Genomic DNA, 20851 nt, shown 5'->3' with positions numbered 1-20851 from the left:
AGGGTTCTCTCCAGCAAAATTTTGTGTCAAGCAAAAAGTACATTTTAAAAGTATATCTCCCCTCTTTTCTCTCTTCCTGTATAAATACTGTGGAGATCCATTGTCTGTTGGATCCACCCATAGTACATGTCGATTGGACAGCCGAGGATGCCGTTAATTCTAGATGTTCTTTACCTGTTGTAATGCCTATGAAATGTGTTGGCCTTGGACCATTTGCTTCTTGGGTAATTTTTACAACAAAGCATTGTTGCCTAAATGCCAGGGGCATGAGAAGTGACTTGATGTAATTTATTTAGCCAAAGGAACAAAGTCACAAGATATTCTGCTGAGAGCAAGATAAAAACTTGTTTATGAAATGAACCGTATTTATGACATCTAGTAACCTCACATTAGGAGATAAAAACCTGTTTAAGGACATCTAAGTTAGAAATCCTTAAGTCTGGGGGAGATGAAAAGAGGTTTTGAGGTAGATAAGAAGCAAAAGTGTGACTTTTCAGATAACGAATATGGTGGTTGAACATGACTGTTATCCTTGCAAAATCCTTCTGCTAGCTCCTCCTGTGGTGGGTGTGGTGCCGCCCACTATTGGACCGCTTCCAGAAAAAGGGTTTATAAGGCAGAAGTCCGGGCAAGACCAGCAGAAGCTCCTGTAGTGGCCAGAGGACACTCTGACGCTGGGATTTTTGCCAAGGCTATATGGGCTCATCAACTGGTCACACCTACGGCTTCTCTGTGACCCCCTGGGCAGTTTGGTTCTGATGGGATTTGTTCCTCCCAGCTTCCACATAGCTTTGGTAATGTATTAATTCTATGCTGTGACGCTGTCAAATGATGTGTCTATTTCATGCTGTAATGCTCACATTATTATTGGTGTGTGTTATTATGCAGATTGTAATGACTATAAGATATATCCTCCTGTGTGTTGTGTGATAATAAAAGTGGAGGTTTTGACAGTGCAAGAATATTGCAGTTGGATTCTGTTATTTCTTGGAGTGCCAGGTGAATGCTATGATGTGCCAGGGCAGGTGTTCATTTGGTAGTTGGTCTTTCACAATGTGTAGAACATGTAATGGTTTAAATGCTGATTAAAAGTACCTGCATAACAACATGTTGATTGTGTGCATGTATATGACTTATTTTTAGTAATTGCACCCAGCATCTCTGTTACACCTGTCCACTAGAGGCAGTCATGTTCCATGAATGAAAATTTTATTTCTTGTTTATGTGAAATTTCTGTTTAGATAAAATCTTAAGGAGTATTGCATTAATAAAATATATGTCTTGATGAAATATCAAAGTGGCTCTCATAGATATCCCTCTTGGTAACATCCATTTGTTTGAGCTGGTTCAAGTATTGTGGACCATCCTTATTAGATGAGGATTATATTTTTTTTGTGGTTATCCAGGATTATGAAAATGGTTGATATTAAAAACCATTTGTCATGGTACTTTATCGGATAATGCACATGTGTTATTTCAATCCATCATATCATATATATCAGATCTTTTTGCACTCTGATATGTAGGCACATATTGTTAGTAAATCATTTGTTTTAATATTTCTCAAACGGTCTACCCATAATCACAATCCATAGCATATGTCATTGGAAACTGGTTGATATTTGGTTAATACTTTCTATGCTTTTGTAGTTGAGAAATTAATGGGATTGTATCCTGTGATCATAATATGGATCTATGAATATGTCAGCTGAGTATATTGCTTGGTTAAGGAGTTTAGTTCGCGGATGTGAATTGCATAATTTTATAGTCTATGTAAACACCCGAGGATTGTAAGTGTAGCTAGGTCTATTCAATTCTGAGAGGGCCTTTGTCTATGTGGCTCATTGGCAAACACTCGGTTGATATCCCAGCAGATATTTGTTGATAATGAGTGTTAAAGTTCCCGATATGTTCATCTCCTTGTCCTATTTAACAATTGTAAAAATGTATTGTAAGCTTTACTTAGTTAATAAGGGTATTTGAGTAGAGCCAATCTCAAGGTCTCTTATTGTCTTTACTTGTGATCTCTCTCAAGATTCCGGTACCTAGATGCTGTGTCTTCACAATGAACATTTGTGACTTTTGTTCAGCACTGGCCAGGTCATTTCTGGTCAAGGATGTGTGTTTCCTCTTCTCAATCATGAGAGTTAAATAGGTAATTTAGATTCAGTCAGCATGGTTAACATCTTATGTGCATCTGGTGGGACAACAATTGTGAGTGTCTTTTGTTTAAATGGTCTATTGTAAAGAAAAGACATTTCGTTCTTGAGAAACTGGTGGTGTTTCATAAATGTCTCATTGAGTGATTTGCGGTAAACTATGAACATTTATGTATCAAAATCATAACAGTACTAATACAGCATTTCTCAACCTTTTTTTAAGTCACAGCATCTTTTAAAAATATGCAAAACCCTGAGACACCGCAGTTCTGGACTGTATTTATTTGGCCAAAGGAAACTGAAAACTGGACTGCATGATGTCACCCACACTTTGGTGCCACATGGGGGACTTCCCCCTTCACATCAGCATTCCCCCTACACACCAGATTTCACCCATCACTTCAGAGTGAGCCCCCTTCACATCACAGTCCCCCCCATTACATCTGAGTCGCCTCCTTTACATCTGAGTCGCCCATTCCCATTAGAGTCTCTCCCATCCCACTGAAGCCCCTCATCACAGCAGAATCCTCCCATTAGAACAGACCCTACCATCTCAACAGAGTGTCCCTCTCATTACAACAAAGTCTCCCCATCACAGCAGAATCCCCACTTTACAACAGAGGCCACCCATCACAGCCGAGTGTCCCCCTTTGTAATCATTGTCACTGGTGGGCCCCAATGAAATCTGGGTGTGCAAAGCTCACCCCAGCACCCCCTTGGATCTGGCCCTGAATTGCAGCATGTTACTTTTTCACCCAGCACACACCTATGCAATGCATTGGTGTGAACTCATCGCAATGGAAACAAAGTATTTCAGTTTGTTATTGTATTAGGCCTGCGCTGGGCAGCACAGCTCAACAAATGTTATGCGAATGGGCACTTACATTTTTTCAAAAAAGTAAAGATTCTGTCAGGGCTGAATCTCAGGCTGTTCGGTCCAGTAAAGCTCCAAAACTTTGGGTAGGAAGGAAATGGCAAGCTTTGGTATTTGCCGGTAAAACGTAATAGGGCTCGACCATGGCAGGAAGCTTTTGGAGGCTGTTGCAGGTAGATGCAGGCACCACTACATATTATGTAGCAGTGGCTACATAATCATGTAATGTTTTCTTTCTGGTATTTGTAGTATGCAGGCTTTCAAAATTCACAATTAAAGTGGTTGCAAACCCCAAAAATATAAATTTAGATAATCACACTACTGTAATCTGCACGGCAGGACAATGCATCCACCCCAATCTGCCTGGAAAAAGACCTGGCACTTTTCTGCTAAATTCCTTTTTATCCCTCATTGAACAAAACCGTCACAGGCTAGAAAATGGTGTCGTCATGCTCCCTCTCCTTTGATTGACAGTCTACATAATTATACTCATACACTAGCACGAGATGTGGACATGTCTCCTGAGCAGTCATGCACAGATCTCTCAAAGCATATTAAACTGTGTTTATTAGTCTTCATTTCGTGAATGACCATGAAGCCGCTAGCATAGAGCTCTTCCCATTCATTCAATGTCCAGTGCATCTGAGGCTGTGGATAAAGGAACTGGGGTATCTCTGTCATCAGTCCCTTTCTTTGTCTCAAAAAGGAGACATCAGAGGTCTGTTCAGACCCCTGATATTTTGCCAAAGCCCCTCAACAGGGCTCCTAAAAAATTGTAAAAAAAAAATAATAAAAAATAATATTGTAAAAAATAATAAAAAAATTGCAAAAAGAAAATAAAGGTAAAAATCTACTGACACCATCCACTACCCTACTGACACTGTTGGTTGAACTGGATGGACTTGTGCCTTTTTTCAGCCAGACTAACTATGTAACACTGTCCACTGCACCTACTGACAATAACCTCTGCCCTATGGACACTGTCCACTGCTCCTCTGACACCAATCTTTGCCCTACTGACACTGTCCACTGCTCTACTGACACCGTCCCCTACCCTACTGACACATCCACTGCTTTACTGATACCATCAACTGCTCTACTGACACCAACTTCTGCCCTCTGCCCACATCCACTGATCTACTGACACTGTCCATGTTTTAATACATTTTAAATTTTTATGTGTGCGGGTGTATATGTATATATATATATATATATATATATATATACTGTATATACACGTATGTGTGTTTGAGCTTTGGGGTGCACACTCTAATGCAACAGACTGCCCATATCTACTGATCTACTGACACTGTCCATGTTTTAATACATTTGAAATTTTGTTGTGTATGTGTGTATATATACAGTGGGGATCGAAAGTTTGGGCACCCCAGCTAAAAATTTGTATTAATGTGCATAAAGAAGCCAAGGAAAGATGGAAAAATCTCCAAAAGGCATCAAATTACAGATTAGACATTCTTACAATATGTCAAGAAAAGTTAGATTTTATTTCCATCATTTACACTTTCAAAATAACAGAAAACAAAAAAATAGCGTCTGCAAAAGTTTGGGCACCCTGCAGAGTTAATATCTTGTACTGCCCCCTTTGGAAAGTATCACAGCTTGTAAACGCTTTTTGTAGCCAGCCAAGAGTCTTTCAATTCTTGTTTGAGGTATCTTTGCCCATTCTTCCTTACAAAAGTCTTCCAGTTCTTTGAGATTACTGGGCTGTCTGTCACGCACTGTTCTTTTAAGGTCTATCCATAGATTTTCAATTATGTTGAGGTCAGGAGATTGTGAAGGCCATGGCAAAACCTTCAGTTTACGCCTCTTGATGTAAACCCCCATGGATTTCAAGGTGTGTTTAGGATCATTATCCATTTGTAGAAGCCATCCTCTCTTTAACTTCAGCTTTTTCACAGATGGCATCAAGTTACCATCCAAAATTTGCTGAAATTTTTTTAAATCCATTTTTCCTTCTACTCGTGAGATGTTCCCTGTGCCACTGGCTGCAACACAACCCCAAAGCATGATTGCTCCAACCCCATGCTTAACAGTTGGACAGAGGTTCTTTTCATTAAATTCTGTGCCCCTTCTTCTCCAAACGTACCTTTGCTCATTCCGGCCAAAAAGTTCAATTTTAACCTCATCGGTCCACAGAACTTGTTACCAAAATGCATCAGGCTTGTCTATATGTTCATTTGCAAAGTTGAAACAATGATTTTTGTGGTGAGGACGTAGAAGAGGTTTTCTTCTGATGACTCTTCCATGAAGACCATATTTGTACAAGTATCTCTTTATAGTGGAATAGCGTACCACAACTCCAGTGTCTGCCAGATCTTTCTGGAGGGATCGTGCAGTCAAACGTGGGTTTTGAATTGTTTTTCTCACAATCCTGCGAGCTGTTCTGTCTGATATTTTTCTTGGTCTTCCAGATCTTGCTTTAACTTCCACTGTTCCTGATGACTGCCATTTCTTAATTACATTCCGAACAGAGGATATTGACATCTGAAAACGCTTTGCTATCTTCTTATAGCCTTCTCCAGCTTTGTGAGCGTCAACTATTTTCAGTTTCAGTTTTCTAGACAACTGCTTAGAAGAACCCATGGTGCTGATTGTTGGGGCAGGGTCAGATGAGTCTGGGCATTTAAAACCTTTGAGATTGACATCACCTGGTCTTCCCAGACGATGATTGAGAACAATCCATGACACTGGCAGGTCTCAGCTTTGCAAAGGGGGCAGTGCATGCTATAAATTCTGCAGGGTGCCCAAACTTTTGCAGACGCCATTTTTTTGTTTTCTGTTATTTTGAAAGTGTAAATGATGGAAATAAAATCTAACTTTTGTTGACATATTATAAGAATGTCTAATCTGTAATTTGATGCCTTTTGGAGATTTTTCCATCTTTCCTTGGCTTCTTTATGCACATTAATACAAATTTTAAGCTGGGGTGCCCAAACTTTCGATCCCCACTGTATATATATATATATATATATATATATATATATATACACACATTGTATATACATGTATGTGTGTTTGTGCACCCCAAAGTTCAGACGGCACACACCCATGATTATACTGGTATGAAAAGTTGCTACTTTATATTGCCACCTCCCTATTTTTTTTTCACTAAGGGGTTTATTTACTAAAGCTGGAGAGTCCAAAATCAGACTCCCGTCTGCATAGAAACCAATCAGCTTCCAGGTTTCATTGCCTAAGCTTCATTGAACAAGCTGAGGTTAGAAGCTGATTGGTTTCTATGCAGAAGGGAGTCTGATTTTGGACTCTCCAGCTTTAGTAAATAAACCCCTTAGTGTCTTTTCATTTGGCTGTTTAACAGAAATCCAGAAAAATCTAGCGTATATCACTCAGTTTGCATAAAAATGCCAAGCAGAAGTGTATTCTTCCATATAAAAATTTTATACTGAAGAATACCGATGCCTGAAAATGACATCATGCAGGCTTTATTCAGTTCGATGTGCTGTTTTTCTGTTTTCTATGATTGTAGATGATGAGCGGGCATAAGATGAGTCTCTTTCATCTGTGGAATGAAGTGTCACCTATTCACTACAGATGGGCAAAGTGACATCACCAGCTGGAAATCTGTAAAAAGCAGCGCTGACCTCTGCAAATAAAAGGGCAACAATAATTTCTGTACCTTGGGTAAACACTTTACATTCCTGTGCTGAAGCTCACATGAACCGCAAATATTTCTCTGCTGTTCAGAAAATAATTATGACGATTTTGCTTGTTTTAGTAATATTTCTTTGGTTAAAGGGAGACCAGTGCTTTCTTCTAATGTAGCTACACAATCCAGAAGGTTGAGTCTTGAGACAAAAATATAGACCTGGCATTAAACATACTGTACAGTATATACAGTGGCTAAATGGGCAGCACAGTGGCTAAATGGTTAGCACTTCCGCCTGGCAGTACTAGGGTCATTGGTTCGAATCCCAATCACGGCACCACCTGCCTGGAGTTTGCATGTTCTCCCTGTGCCTGCGTGGGTTTCCTCCCACACTCCAAAGACATGCTGGTATGTGAATTGGATCCTGTCTAAATTGGCCCTAGTATGTGTATGTATGTATTTGAGTTAGGGACCTTAGATTGTACGCTCCTTGAGGGTTAGGGACTGATGTGAATGTACAATATATATGTAAAATACTGCGTAAATTGACGGAGCTATATAAGTACCTGAAACAAATAAATCAATAAATATACAGTAGTTAGGTCTACAACAATTCAAGTATTCTTAAATTGCATAGCTTGACCTTGATAGGGGTGCTGTAATACTCCAAGCAGGTTTAAAGAGATACTGTTTAAAGCATTTATGTTTTCATTGAAAAATAATTGAAGCTATTTTTAAATTCAACAACTCTCAGTACCTAAAATTATTAAAATGAATGGAAAGGGTAACCTCACTTTGTAAAAAAAAATTGCAAAAAAACCCAAAAGAAAACAAAAACACTCTAGCATATACAATTACTACACAAAACTATATTGTAATTTATTTGTTATTAAAGTGGTATTAAACCCCAAACCGAAAAACGTAATATATAATATATTGCAGCTTGCATTGATGTGGCGGCTGCATTAGTTTGCTTTTTTTAAGCGTTTTCCATCTGTCTGTATTAGAGTGTCCCCACTCTGGAAGAATGAGCACACGGGGCAACATTTTCAGTCTGGTGGGAGGGGAGTGTTAGATGCACTAGCGGATTTAGATACACTAAACAAATTAAAGTCAAACTCCAGCTCACACTGCAGTTAAACAAGCAGTTACGGCAACAGTTTTTTTTCCTTTGGGATAAAGGTTTTACATGAATAAATGAAAGATGATCATTGTAAACACCTCTGTTAGTGGTAAATGGTTTGTCTGAACACTCTATCTGATACACTTGTTCTGGTAAAAAGCAACAGACATGCTGATGAAAATAAAATATATAAACTTAAAAAAGAAAGCTAATGCAGCCATGCCATCTAAGAATTGGTAAGCTGCAATACAATCAATGTTGCTTTTGGGTTTACTACCACTTTAAAAATTACTTTTTAAACTGCAGCACTGTCATTTTCTGTAAAATGCAATACAATATGGCAAGCAGGCCTTCTGTACACAGTTAGTGTACAGAACTTACCCAGAAATGTCATTTCCTGCTAGTGTGATTGACTCATTATATTTTCTGATAAGCCTGTACTAAGATACAAGTAAAATTTCAGGCATCCTCTGATATTTTTGTAAGATATTACCTAAGGCCCATTCAGTAATAAAACTTCAAAGGACTTAGTTGAACATACAGCTTTTTTCTTTGGACAGCAACAGGTTGGACTCTGCTACGAAGTTTGTAAAAATCCTTCCAGTGTTCAGTGATCATCCAGAAGGGATGTTTTTTCTCAACAAAAGTGGACCCCTTAATTTTAGCATATTATAATCTCTGTACAGCCCTACTAAGACTTAGAGGTTAGTTCTCTGACTCAATGAAGTATTGCTCTGTGAACATATGCTGACAAGGAACATACTGATGGAAGGAGAGAAGAGAGAGACAACCTCATCAGATTGATGCTGCTCTTTCACTGTTCAGTCAAGAGCTAGGGGCAAGGGGGTGATCATGTTTTATTGCTTATTTCTCTGGAGAAAAGTGAGGTCAGTGACATGACTGTGCTGTGTAAATCACAGGACTGACTGAACAAAATGATAAATCTTTTGGCTTGGACTTGGTTTACACCTGTGCAGCTGCGTTCTGCGTATATGGCAGCCCATTCATTTCAGCCCTACCCACAAAAATGTTGGGAAAGAAGTCCCCGGCCCCTTTTATTTAAAATCACGCTGCGTGATAGTGCAAGCATTCATGACACGCAATAGTGTGAATCTAGCCTTAGTGGGTAAACCAGCTTCTATGTATCATGTGTCTGAAGTGCATATTTACCTGTTGCCTGGAGGTTGGACAGAGTAGGGCAGCCAATTATAAGGAAACAAAAAGGAATACTTTAAAGCACAAATAAAAAAGGGGTGGTGTAGAAAGAAGGTATAAGTGCATGTTCTATTTCTTGGATGGACTAAAGCCTAGTACACATGATACTGCTGACAATGTGACCATTAGTACACAGCTTTTGAGAGCTTATTACGGCAGTTCATGTGAAATTATCTTAAGGGGCAAGCACATACATTTTTCTCGTATGATAACAGAACAAACGATTTTTCTTTATTCAGTACAGTATTTGTCTGTGAAAAATCGAGTGACCAAGACCGCACATGCTTGGAAACGAAACAATACATTAAAAAACAATACATGACATCACTTCCAAAGTTATATTCTGTTTTATGAGAATTTTCTTAACCGTAGTAACCTATTAAATTTCGATATGAGACTAGCATGCAAATAAAATCGGACGGTCATTCATCCGACATTCTCATCATGTGTACGAGGCTTTAGATCAGATTTTGATCAGATGTGGAACTTATTTTTTCTTTTTTTAAGTTGGCCTTACAGCCAATTTAAAGTAGATCTCCAAACTCAAACCCTCTTTCTAACTTCGTCAAGTAGAGAATGGTTAGAATCTCTAGCATGTTTCATTCATTTCAGAAAATGTCTACGTCTACTTTTATTTCCTGAGTGATAAAGTCCTCAAAATTTAAGGAAATTTCTACTTTGCAGCTGTCAATGGAAAAGGTCTCCCCTTTGCCCCTTTGGAAAATGCTCTACTGTCTGGAGACAACTGTAAAAATTTAGATTCCCCCCCCCCCCCAATGTCTTAATTAATTTTGCCATTGAACAAATAGTGTGGGCAACTCTGAAACTGGTTACACAGAAGTAAAAACCTCAGAGAAATTGTAGAGCTTCTCACTTCTTCCAAAACCAGAAAAAAAGTTTTGGCTGGAATTTTACTTGTAATGACAGCAAGAATAAAGGAGAATTTACAAACGAGTAAGAAATGTAACACTGCTTCCAGCCATGATTAATGGCATTTCTTTATATGACAAAGTCTGTGTTGGGTTTCTCGGGCACAGAGAGCCTACTTGTATCAAATAGTCTGGGTCAAAATAGCAGATAATGAACATCTCCAATATGAAGAGGTGGACTTCACTTCCAGTATTGTTTGTTAATGAAAGAGAAAAAGCTTTCCATTGCTGTTTGTAGCGGACACTATTATTACATGTACAAAAAGAATTGCATTTCTTTGTATGTCTTGAAGTACTGCAGATCATCTAAATGTAAAGGTTAAATTACAGAGTTCATGTACCTTTAGTTTGGCTCTTCTCAAACATAAATATAGAGATACAAGATTTGAGGACTGTTGCTGAAGGGCACTTAGTACAGGGCATGTTGTGCTTATCATTAATGCTGCACATGTGCGACTGCAGTTACAAATTCACCTCATCAGCAGCTTGCTCTTGACGTTTGGGATGATGACAACTGACAATGCATTTCCGTCAATCAGAACAGCAAGAGTCACACACTCAACTCTCACATCCTAGGCTCCTATTATCTGTTTGGTAGAATCAATGAGGAACAAAATTCACAGGTTTCTTTAACTATTACCATGCTGCTTGTATTTACTGTATAACATAGGAAATGCAGTGCTTAATTCAGTCAAAATACTCCTAAAAAGCTCACATAAAAAGGCTTCTGATGGCTGCCCCCAGGAATAATGAGACCATTAGAGGACCCATTTTCACATGACACGCAGATGCATTTTACGGAACATATTTAGTGACTATTCCAAAGATTTTTTGTTACTTTTTTCATCTTCCACTTTCAGCCCAGATCAATAGACATCCTGGTGAAAATACATTGTAGCATTGTTCTTTTTCTCGGTAAGGCATCTTATGACCTTTTCCATGACTTACTGTCACTGAAAGCCTCTCTCTGCAAAACAACTTTTTTGAAATCCCCTGATGAGCATGAAAGATGGCAGTCAAGGGCACAGGTACTTATGTCATCAAACTACTTCTGCAACGATGTCTAGAGTAAAGAAGGTATTTTTCATTATTCTAGTCCACACACTCAGCCAGATTTTAGTTGTCTGATGTTAGCAGTGAGAAGAGCTAGTAAAACCCTGACTGAAGAAATAACGGTACACGCTTCACCTGTCCTGTCACTTATCAAGTAGCTTTTGTACAGGACAAATTCAATATTCATGTGCAGTCTATAGCCTAGTTTGCATTATAATTATGCATCATAACTGTAGACTCTCAGACCCTCCTTCCCCCTATTGCCCCCAGTTCCCTAAAGGATACACCCCAAAATGTTATGTCTGTTGGTGAAAATAATGTATTCAATATCTTCAAAATTTAAGAAAAAATACACTTTAAACGCTCAGTCATTCTCTCTCTTCTCCTCAACTCCACACAAGTCCTATATTTGCTATGGCCATCCTGAGCTTAGTGCATGTGCCATATTGCGTAGGAGGAGAGAGTGGTAAGAAAGACTGCACAATACACAAACCCCAAGAGGGTGAGGACCTAATAGTAGAATGTTTCAATGTCTTGCATACTGTTTATTGATACAGAGGCTAGGAAGGGCAGGGGAGCATGGCTCTGTTTAATTCTAGATTTACTTTTCTTTTAAATTACATTTTTATTTTCGGAAGAGAGACTAGTGAGTCAAGGTGATGATCCTCCTAACCCATAGTTCCTTGGTAAAGTATTCAGGGTGTTGACCATCACACGAGTTACCTGCAGTTATCCTGCCTGTGTAATTCTTACCTCCTTGCTGTGGTGCTTCTCCTAGACATTGATTCCTTTCACAAGTGTTGTGTGGCTGTGATGACCTATGGGCAACAAGTATTTCCATGTGTGGACTCGGGCAGCTGGGAACTTCATCGAGCAGTTCTTTGCCATTGAATTCCTCTCGTTCTCTTGGTGATGCACCTCTCTATAACTGCAGTTGATGGTTCTACCTTGGCCTTAGGACTCTACAGTTCCGAACAACCTCCATAACTATGCATATCAGTGTTCCCCATTGTCAGGAAATATCCTTCTTGATCCTTCATAAGTCTTCTACTCCCATCATTCTTGGACTTCCATGAATGCAAAAACATTTTCTTTCTCTATATTGGAACTCTTGTCAGGTGTTGTCATGGTGGTTGCATGGTCTGCTATTATGTGGGTTTATATTTCCTTTCCCGTCCATCACTTCCTGCCCAGCCTCCCAGTTTGCTCTCTTTTATAAGACATGCTTCAGTGCAGTCTGCGTTTCCTGAGCAACTTTCCAGCTCTCAGAGCTCCTGTTTGCCTGCTATTACGTGTATTCATTGTCTGACTTCCCATGAACTGACCCCAGCTTCATCTACTGTCTGTGCTTGCCTGACATCTGTCCTGACCTCAGTTTGTTTCCTGGATTTCTTGCAGGAAACACTGCCACTGATCACCACTGCAGCGTAGGTTTAAAAAAATGCTTCACCCACCAATCTGGGTGAGGGGGGTAAAAAACACTGCCACTGACCACCAATGTGGGGGGGGGGGGGGGGGCAGGGTTAAAAAAGCACTGACCATCAATGCCAGGAGGAATAAATAGCTCTGCCACTGAGCCCCAGTGAAGGAGGAGGTTGACAACTTTTCTACTGACCACCAATTTAGGGGGGGAGGCTATTAATACTGTCATTGAAACCAGTGCTGGGGGTTATAGTTGTGGTCAGTGACACCAGTGCTGGAGTCATTATTGCAATGACAATGACACTAATGTTGAGGGTTATTATTGTGGTCGCAAACACCAATGCTGGTGGTTATTATTGCAGTCACTGACACCAGTGTGGGGGGTCATTAGTAGGGTCACTGACACTAATGGTGGGGGGTTTTATTGTCTAAACAATACAATATTAGAATGAAAGGGAGCAGTAACCACATTGATAAATTATATATCAACTCACTATTTTAGTGCTGTCAGCATAACCCAAATACCATTACAATAATTAAGAAATCCAAGGCATAGATGCATTGGTCCAAGCAGAGGTTACTTCACATGACGCAGGTGGTGTATTAGTAATTAAATAAAATTCCAATTTATTAATTCTAAAATATTTTCAAAAAAAGTAATACGTTGAAAAACACAATGTAATTAAAGCACAATACCCTTTATGAATGAAGATTGACTTTTTCAACACAGATGAACATCTGGACAACATTATGGCCTCTAAGATAACTTATAGCATATCATCATATGGCAAAGCAATCATTTTAATCTTGGATCTGGTGAACAGTATTGTACTTTATTTACTGTATATTGTGTTTTTGACTTATTACTATTTTTTTTTAAACTTTCATAATTAATACATTGGAATTTTATTTCATTACTAATAACCTTAAATATTGGTTTACATGGTTTCAATCAGTGGAGCAAATGTTCTTTTTTCAATTTAATACCACATTGACTCTTTTAAGAGACCATCCACAGCCATACACACACAGCAGCCCTGGTCATAGAGCAGAGGGGGTGACTCCCAGTACTGAAGGAGAAAGAAATCCTGCACTCTTCTTGCATTGTTGTGATGGTTCTCCATGCTGGGAGCAAACACTTTCACCTCTCTAGCTGTAAGCATTACAGCTGATTCGGCCTTTGCACAGGGACTGAAGGATTTAGAGGGGAGGCAGGGAAGGTGTAATGTTGTTCCTGTGCAGTGAGTTTAAGTGTGCCCCATCTCTCTTCTGACCCCCTCTTGTCCTTGCCCTGCCTGGTGGTGCCCCTCTCAATGTAGTGCCCAGGGCAGGTGCCCGCCCTAGTTTTGGCCCTAGTAAGGTTGTTCTTACCTACCAAGTGTCAAGGTCCTACCTTTTCCCAGAGGTTATGCTGCTCCATGTGCTGGCATCCATCTTGGGTTTCTGCAAAGCATGGTGGGAGCCTTTTATGCTTTCAGGCCTCTGCGGTCCATCCCCCAGATGGGTGTGGTTGAGCACATTTAAGCCTGTTGTCTGCACTTCCTCTTTGCATTCGTGTCCTGTTTGTTAGTGTTGTTGCAAGCTCTTACTCTACTCTCGTGGCTCTCCTGGAAACTGACTCGGCTTTGTCTAAGACTATTCTCAGCCTTATCCCTTTATCTGACCTCCCGTTGCTGAACCCGGCTTGTGACCCGTGTATTCTTGTCTATCGTTCTGTACTCTGTCCCGCTGTTATCGACCCGGCCTGTCCGACTACGCTATCGTTCTTATCTGGTTCCTACCCGCTATACGCCATTGGCGGCGGCCATTACCACAGCTGGGGTTTCTTGGTGGCCCACGACCTGGTTCCTGGCTGCGTCAAGTCAATCCCCACCATCAGGGGCCCTGGTGAAGGGCAGCCTGGGGCTTAGACTCCGCGCCCTGAGGGACTCCTGTCTGTGGGTGGTGGTTATCGTCAGTCGGTGCGTGACCCTGCCATTAGGCCTGCCTGTCCATTCCACAGCTCCTGCCCTGACACCAAGGTTCCGTGCAAAAATGTAAGCTTGTCAGTTAAGTCCACTTTTCTCTCTACTATACTCATCTATTTGGAAGACAAGATACCTATCACCCTCCCGTTATATAACGCCAGGGTGTAAATTTAATATTCTCCTTATATAATGTATTTGTGGTTCAAAACTCCCCTCAGTTTTCAATGCCTACCCTACAACTACCATGTTCGAAGGATGGCTTAGCATTATTAACCTAAGACCATATTACTTTGCCTCTCAATTGGTGTATATTAATTGATAGATATTCCCTTATTTGAACAATGGAGCAAAAGCCAAAGGGGCAGAGGCAGCCCTGGGCTCTTTATATGAAACATGAACCAATCTTATATACAGAAGAAAAGTCTTTATACTGTATCTCCAGTCTCTGAAATTAAAATGCCCTTAAGAATCCTTGTGTATAGCCCCCAGGCCCTCCTACAGGCCTTTCTACCCAGTAACTTTTGACCAACAACCCTTTACGGAACACCTCAAATCTCACGTATTTTATTGATAACCCTGACAGCCCCATATGAGCTAAAGCTGGTTTAAAATCTTGACACGAACTATATAACCAATGTATTTTCAAATCCTTTGCCCCCAGGCTTTGTTCACACTTGACTAAATTTCTAACTCTTAACAAACGTTCCTGTAGTGTTAGTATGGGCATTAGACAGGCATTATTGAGCTTTAGTATGGGTGTTAGTTTGGCATTTTAAAAGCGGTATAAAAGCTCCCCAAACACCCAGTTTTAATGCATTTTAGAAGCATTTTACAAGCGTTAAAACCGCACCACAAACACCTATAATAAACTGTAATGTTATTAACACGCCACAGGCACAATGCAAACGCCCTGCAAACGCCTGCCAGCGTGCTTGCGGATCGTAACCATAGACCTAAATGGGAGGCATTGAAAGGCTTCAAACTCCTCCAGATTCGACATGAGGCCTCAATTTTGAAGCAACGTGTCGCTAACACTGCAGGTTTTGATAATGTGAACAGCACTGTGTGCTGTCCATAGTATCCTTTGCACAGGCATTTGAGGAGCATTAAAAATGCCCCTCAAATGCTTGCTTTCAATGCCAGGGTGAACTAGGCCTTAATCATGTACTAAGATTTACCGACACCTACCATTTCAATTATTTATTTACAGGTTAGGCAAGCAGATTGTGCCCAATGTAATTTAGTAGAATGTGTCACTATAAACTTCTTTTATTGAGAATTTACTGCTTTCACCTACTCATATGTGTTCATGTATCTTCATGCAACCTAACAACCCAAGAAAGAATTCTTTAACTAACATCTTTAAAATAAATTATTATACTGTTGAGCCAGGGAAAAACGTATCAAGCTTAGATATTTCAACAGAGTATATTTTACACTGCAGAGGCTGTTCAAAACCAAGAACCAAGATACATGATTATGTCAGAAATATCAGAAGGTGGAAACTGATCTAATGCATATGGTTTGCAGGTTTTACACGGTTAAAACCTTTTAGTCAAAAGTTTCCAAATTCATGTTTGAGTATATTTCCAATAACTGTTACCCAGCAAGGTGTTTTTTGGGATTGTTTGAAGAAACAGAGGTAACTTGGGCTACAAAGCTGTTTGTTTTCTCTACTTCCATGAAAAATAAAATTGTTATAAACTGTGTCACACCCTGCAGGATGCCAAAAAGAACACAGACACACTATTAGAAGTAATATAAGCATTCTTATTATTTAATAAACATATAAATACTGCATTTTACATATGTAATGGAATTGAGGTTTGTTTGTATTGCTATTTTTATTTTTACTTTGTTTCTTTACCAAAGAAAAACATGAACAAATCTTTATGTACTATTGCTGTCACCCTCCTGTCATCCAAGGTGAGTTCAGGGACAAGCACCCGCATCGGGAGTAGCAGCTGTGTCCCAATAGACATGAATGAAAATGCACGCCCAGTGATGCACCTGTGCATTCCTGTGTGGGTAAACACAGCCCTGCACAGGGCATGGATCAAATTGCCCCATGTGAAAAAGACCTGACACTGAGACATATGGACCAGACAAATATCAGACTGACGACATTCTAACTTATCAATGCACATATCTTTATTCTATAAAAAACAGGGAGGCAAACAGATGGAATCTCCAATAGGTTCTTACATATACTTGTGCCTAATCATAGACTATAGAGTACATAGAATATAGAGAACAGAGAGAACACAGAGTACTCCATGATTAAGCGCATGTATGCATGAAATGCATTAGGGATTCAGTCTGCTTGCTCTCCTGGTTTTTACTGAATAAAGATATTTGCATTGAGAACTTGCAGTACCGTTTGGGATCATTGCCCAGCTGAAAGATGAACTTTAACTCACAGTTCAGTTTTTGGCAGCCTGAAAACATATTTTTGTGTAGTATTTCCCTATATTCTTCATCTTAGGTTTTTATTCTGGTATAAAGTAAAGGCTTGGTCTGAGCTGATGAGATGCAATCACATAGAAAGCTTGCTATATGTATGGTGTTTTTTTTAGGTAGGGTCTGTGTCAGATTACAACTAACTACTGTACGTGATGCAGCCAAATCTTTTCCCACATCACAACTAGGTCAATATTATGGTTTTATTAAATTCTAGGTAGTGTAGTTATCAAAAACCTGCAAAGCAATCACCCAGTGAAAATGCATGCGTGTTCTGTTTGCACGATGTAGAGTTGTTGGTCAAAAAAAAGAGAGAAAAACAAATGTTATTAGGCTATTCCCTGTGCTGGTGAAATGTTTCATTAATTTAAAATGAATATAACCAGATTTGGTCATTAGATGATCCTATGACAGTGTTTCTCAACCTTTTTTCAGTCAAGACTGTCCATAATTTTAAAAGGGCACCCCATTCTAAAATCTGAAAAACTATTCTAATAGTTTTATACAATGCAGCAACATCCACACACGTAGGACACCCAGCATTAAAGGTGATTTATTCTTCCAAAACAAATGCACCTTTGTACACTGGTACTGACTAGTATTCTATTGTTTCTCTTCTCACTCAGTTTTTCTCCACCACTGAGCTAATGTGACCCCAGCATTGATGGAGAGGGGCAGGGGAGGGTCAAACTAGGATGCTGTGCAGGCAGCTGACATCCTCCTTATCAACTGGTGATGTAATTGGTTGTCAGGACACTGGCAGCTAGAAGGTCATAATGGTGTACAAGTAAAACCTGTGACTTTGTGTAACTAAAAGGCAGGCTCTTTCCACCTGCTGGTTTGTATACGAGTTTTGGGAATTTTTTAAACATTTTTCCAAAGCACCTCTAAAGCAACCTCAAGGCACCCCACTGTTCCTGGGCACCCTGGTTGAGAAAGGCTGTCCTATGATACTTTGTGGCATCTAGTGGGCAAATGCAGTATTTGATTTCACAATAAATACGTGGTGTACCAAGGTAATGCACAATGAGAGTGTGCCCTTTTTGCTTTTGATCATCATATATCCAGATTTCCCGATCTTTGAAGGGCTGCACCTCCTCGTTTGGCATTCTGAAATCCTTCTAGTCTGCATGAAGATTTGAGCGCTGCTTTCGTTTGTTAGTTTTTGGATTACTGTATTACATTACAATAATATAGAATGTTAAGTAAAGCTTTATCATGCTGGTTTTATGAAGAAAGATCATTTGAGTAACAGAGTTTACTACCACGTTAAGTAATGGCTTCTTTTGTACCATCCTTCCACATGGTGTTATGCAAATCTCATGTTATGGCTGACTGGTGCACCTTTACTCCAATTTTACGACTCCTAGGACTTTCAGCTCATTTCAGAATTATCACTAACCTCTGTGAGACTTCATTCTACAATCTGTGGCTGTCATTTCCTGATCACTGAAATAACAGTTGACAATGCGACATCCAAACACTTGGACACAGTTTATACACCTTCTCTAATTTACAGTATGCATTTGTATTACTTTATATCTAACTTATTTGGAACACTCATTACTCTTCATTTACACAGCTGCCCTTTAGTTTCTTAACCTGAATAAATATTCCTTCTGTGTAAGATTTTGTTTTTTTTTTATTGAGAAATGGTGACAGTTATTTTAATGATTCACTAGTGGTGACGGATTGTAAAGCAATTATTTTTGACTTATGTGACTGATGTGAATAGATCTCAGAAGTACACTGTAAAGTGCTGTGTGATAGGTTTGTGCTTTATGAATACTGAAAATGCATAAGTAACTAATAAATTATGTCCTTTTAAGGCAAGTGCATGGACGAGGCTTACTGCGCCCAAGTGGGGACCTTGAGAAAGCGCTCACTAGTGCCCCTAAAGGCAGGCTGAGGCTGACATTAAACACAAGGTTGGCATTAAGGCAGTGCTCCACTTAGAAGCAATGCTTCTCCATAAGAACACAATGAACTCCAACTTCTGTTCTCTTCACATTGTTCACTATGGGCATCAATTTCCATTACACTTCATAACTCTTCTCCCACCCTAGTTGTATAGCATTTCTGAACGTTGCTACTAGTGAAATTGATTTGTATATTACATTTGAATACTACAAAGCTCAACCTTGTACAGGTCCCGTGCTTATTCTTCTCCCGAGGCCTCACTCCATCTTCATGACTTTCAGGCTAGGTCCCTAGGATGTCCCGTGCCACGAATTGGACCTATCAATGGTATGCTAAAGAAGGAGCCTAAGCACAAAAGCTCCTTCACTACCAGGGCCTCCATCACCATTTCCAGTCACTGCTTCCTGACTGGCTGGCTGCTTATACAGTTGCAAGAAAAAGTATGTGAACCCCTTGGGATTACGTGGAGTTTTGCATGAATTGGGCATAAAATGTGCTCTGAACGTCATCTAAGTCACAACAATAGAAGAACACAGTCTGCTGAACATAATACTACACAAACATTAGATGTTGCCATGGTTTAATTGCACATAACATGTAAACATTCACAGTGCAGGGAGGAAAAAGTATGTGAGGCCCAAGCTTAATGACTTCTCCCAGAGCTAACTGGAGCCAGGAGTGAGCCAACCTTGACTCCAATCAGTGTGATGATATTGGATGTGTTGCTGACAGCTGTCCTGCCCTTAAAAAACACACACCTGTTTTGGGTTTACTGGTTTCAAGAAGCACTGTCTGATGTGAACCATGCCTCGCAGAAAAGAGCTCTCAGAAGACCTACGATCAAGAATTGTTGACTTGCATGAAGCTGGAAAGGGTTACAAAAGTATCTCCATAGCCTTGATGTTCATGTGTCCACGGCAAGACAGACTGTCTACAAATGGAGAAAGTTTAGGACTGTTGCTACTCTCCCTAGGTGCGGTCATCCTGTAAAAATGACTGCAAGAGCACAGCGCAAAATGCTGCATGAGGTAAAGAAGAATCCCAGAGTGTCAGCTAAAGACCTACAGAAATCTCTGGCACATGCTAACATTTTTGTTGACACATCTACAATAAGGAAAACATTAAACAAGAATGGAGTACATGGGAGGACACCACGGAGGAAGCCATTGCTGGCCAAAAAAAATATTACAGCACGTTTGAAGTTTGCAAAAGAGCACCTGGATGTTCCACAGCACTACTGGCAAAATATACTGTGGACAGATGAAACCAAGATTGAGTTGTTTGGGAAGAACACACAACACTATGTGTGGAGAAAAAAAGGCACAGCACACCAACATCAAAACCTCATCCCCACTGTAAAACATGGCGGAGGGAGCATCATGGTTTGGGGCTGCTTTGCTGCCTCAGGGCCTGGACAGATTGTTGTCATTGATGGGAAAATGAATTCCAGAGTTTATCAAGACATTTTGCAGGAAAACGTACGACCATCTGTCCGCCAACTGAAGCTCCGCAGAGGATGGGTGATGCAACAGCACAATGACCCAAAGCATACAAGTAATTCAACAAAACAATGGCTGCAACAGCACAGAATATGCCTTCTGGAGTGGCCCAGTCAGAGTCCTGACCTCAACCCGATTGAAATGCTGTGGCATGACCTTAAGAGAGCGATTCACACCAGATATCCCAAGAATATTGCTACACTAAAACAGTTTTGTGAAGAGGAGTGGTCCAAAATTACTCCAGATCGTTGTGCAGGTCTGATCTGCAACTACAGGAAATGTTTGGTTGAGGTTATTGCTGCCAAAGGAGGGTCAACCAGTTATTAAGTCCAAAGGTTCACATACTTTTTCCTCCCTGCACTGTGAATGTTTACATGTTATGTGCAATTAAACTATGGCAACATCTAATGTTTGTGTAGTATTATGTTCAGCTGACTGTGTTCTTCTATTGTTGTGACTTAGATGACGTTCAGAGCACATTTTATGCCCAATTCATGCAAAACTCCACATAATCCCAGGGGGTTCACATACTTTTTCTTGCAACTGTACATGCAACACAAGTACTGTAGACAATAGCAACGGGAACACAGCCTCCTCCGAAC

The sequence above is a fragment of the Staurois parvus genome, unplaced genomic scaffold (assembly GCF_062004578.1).
Source record: "Staurois parvus isolate SC_StPar_1 unplaced genomic scaffold, SC_StPar_1.0 ptg000437l, whole genome shotgun sequence".
Lineage (NCBI taxonomy): Eukaryota > Metazoa > Chordata > Amphibia > Anura > Ranidae > Staurois > Staurois parvus.
Note: the sequence above shows the minus strand (reverse complement) of the source record.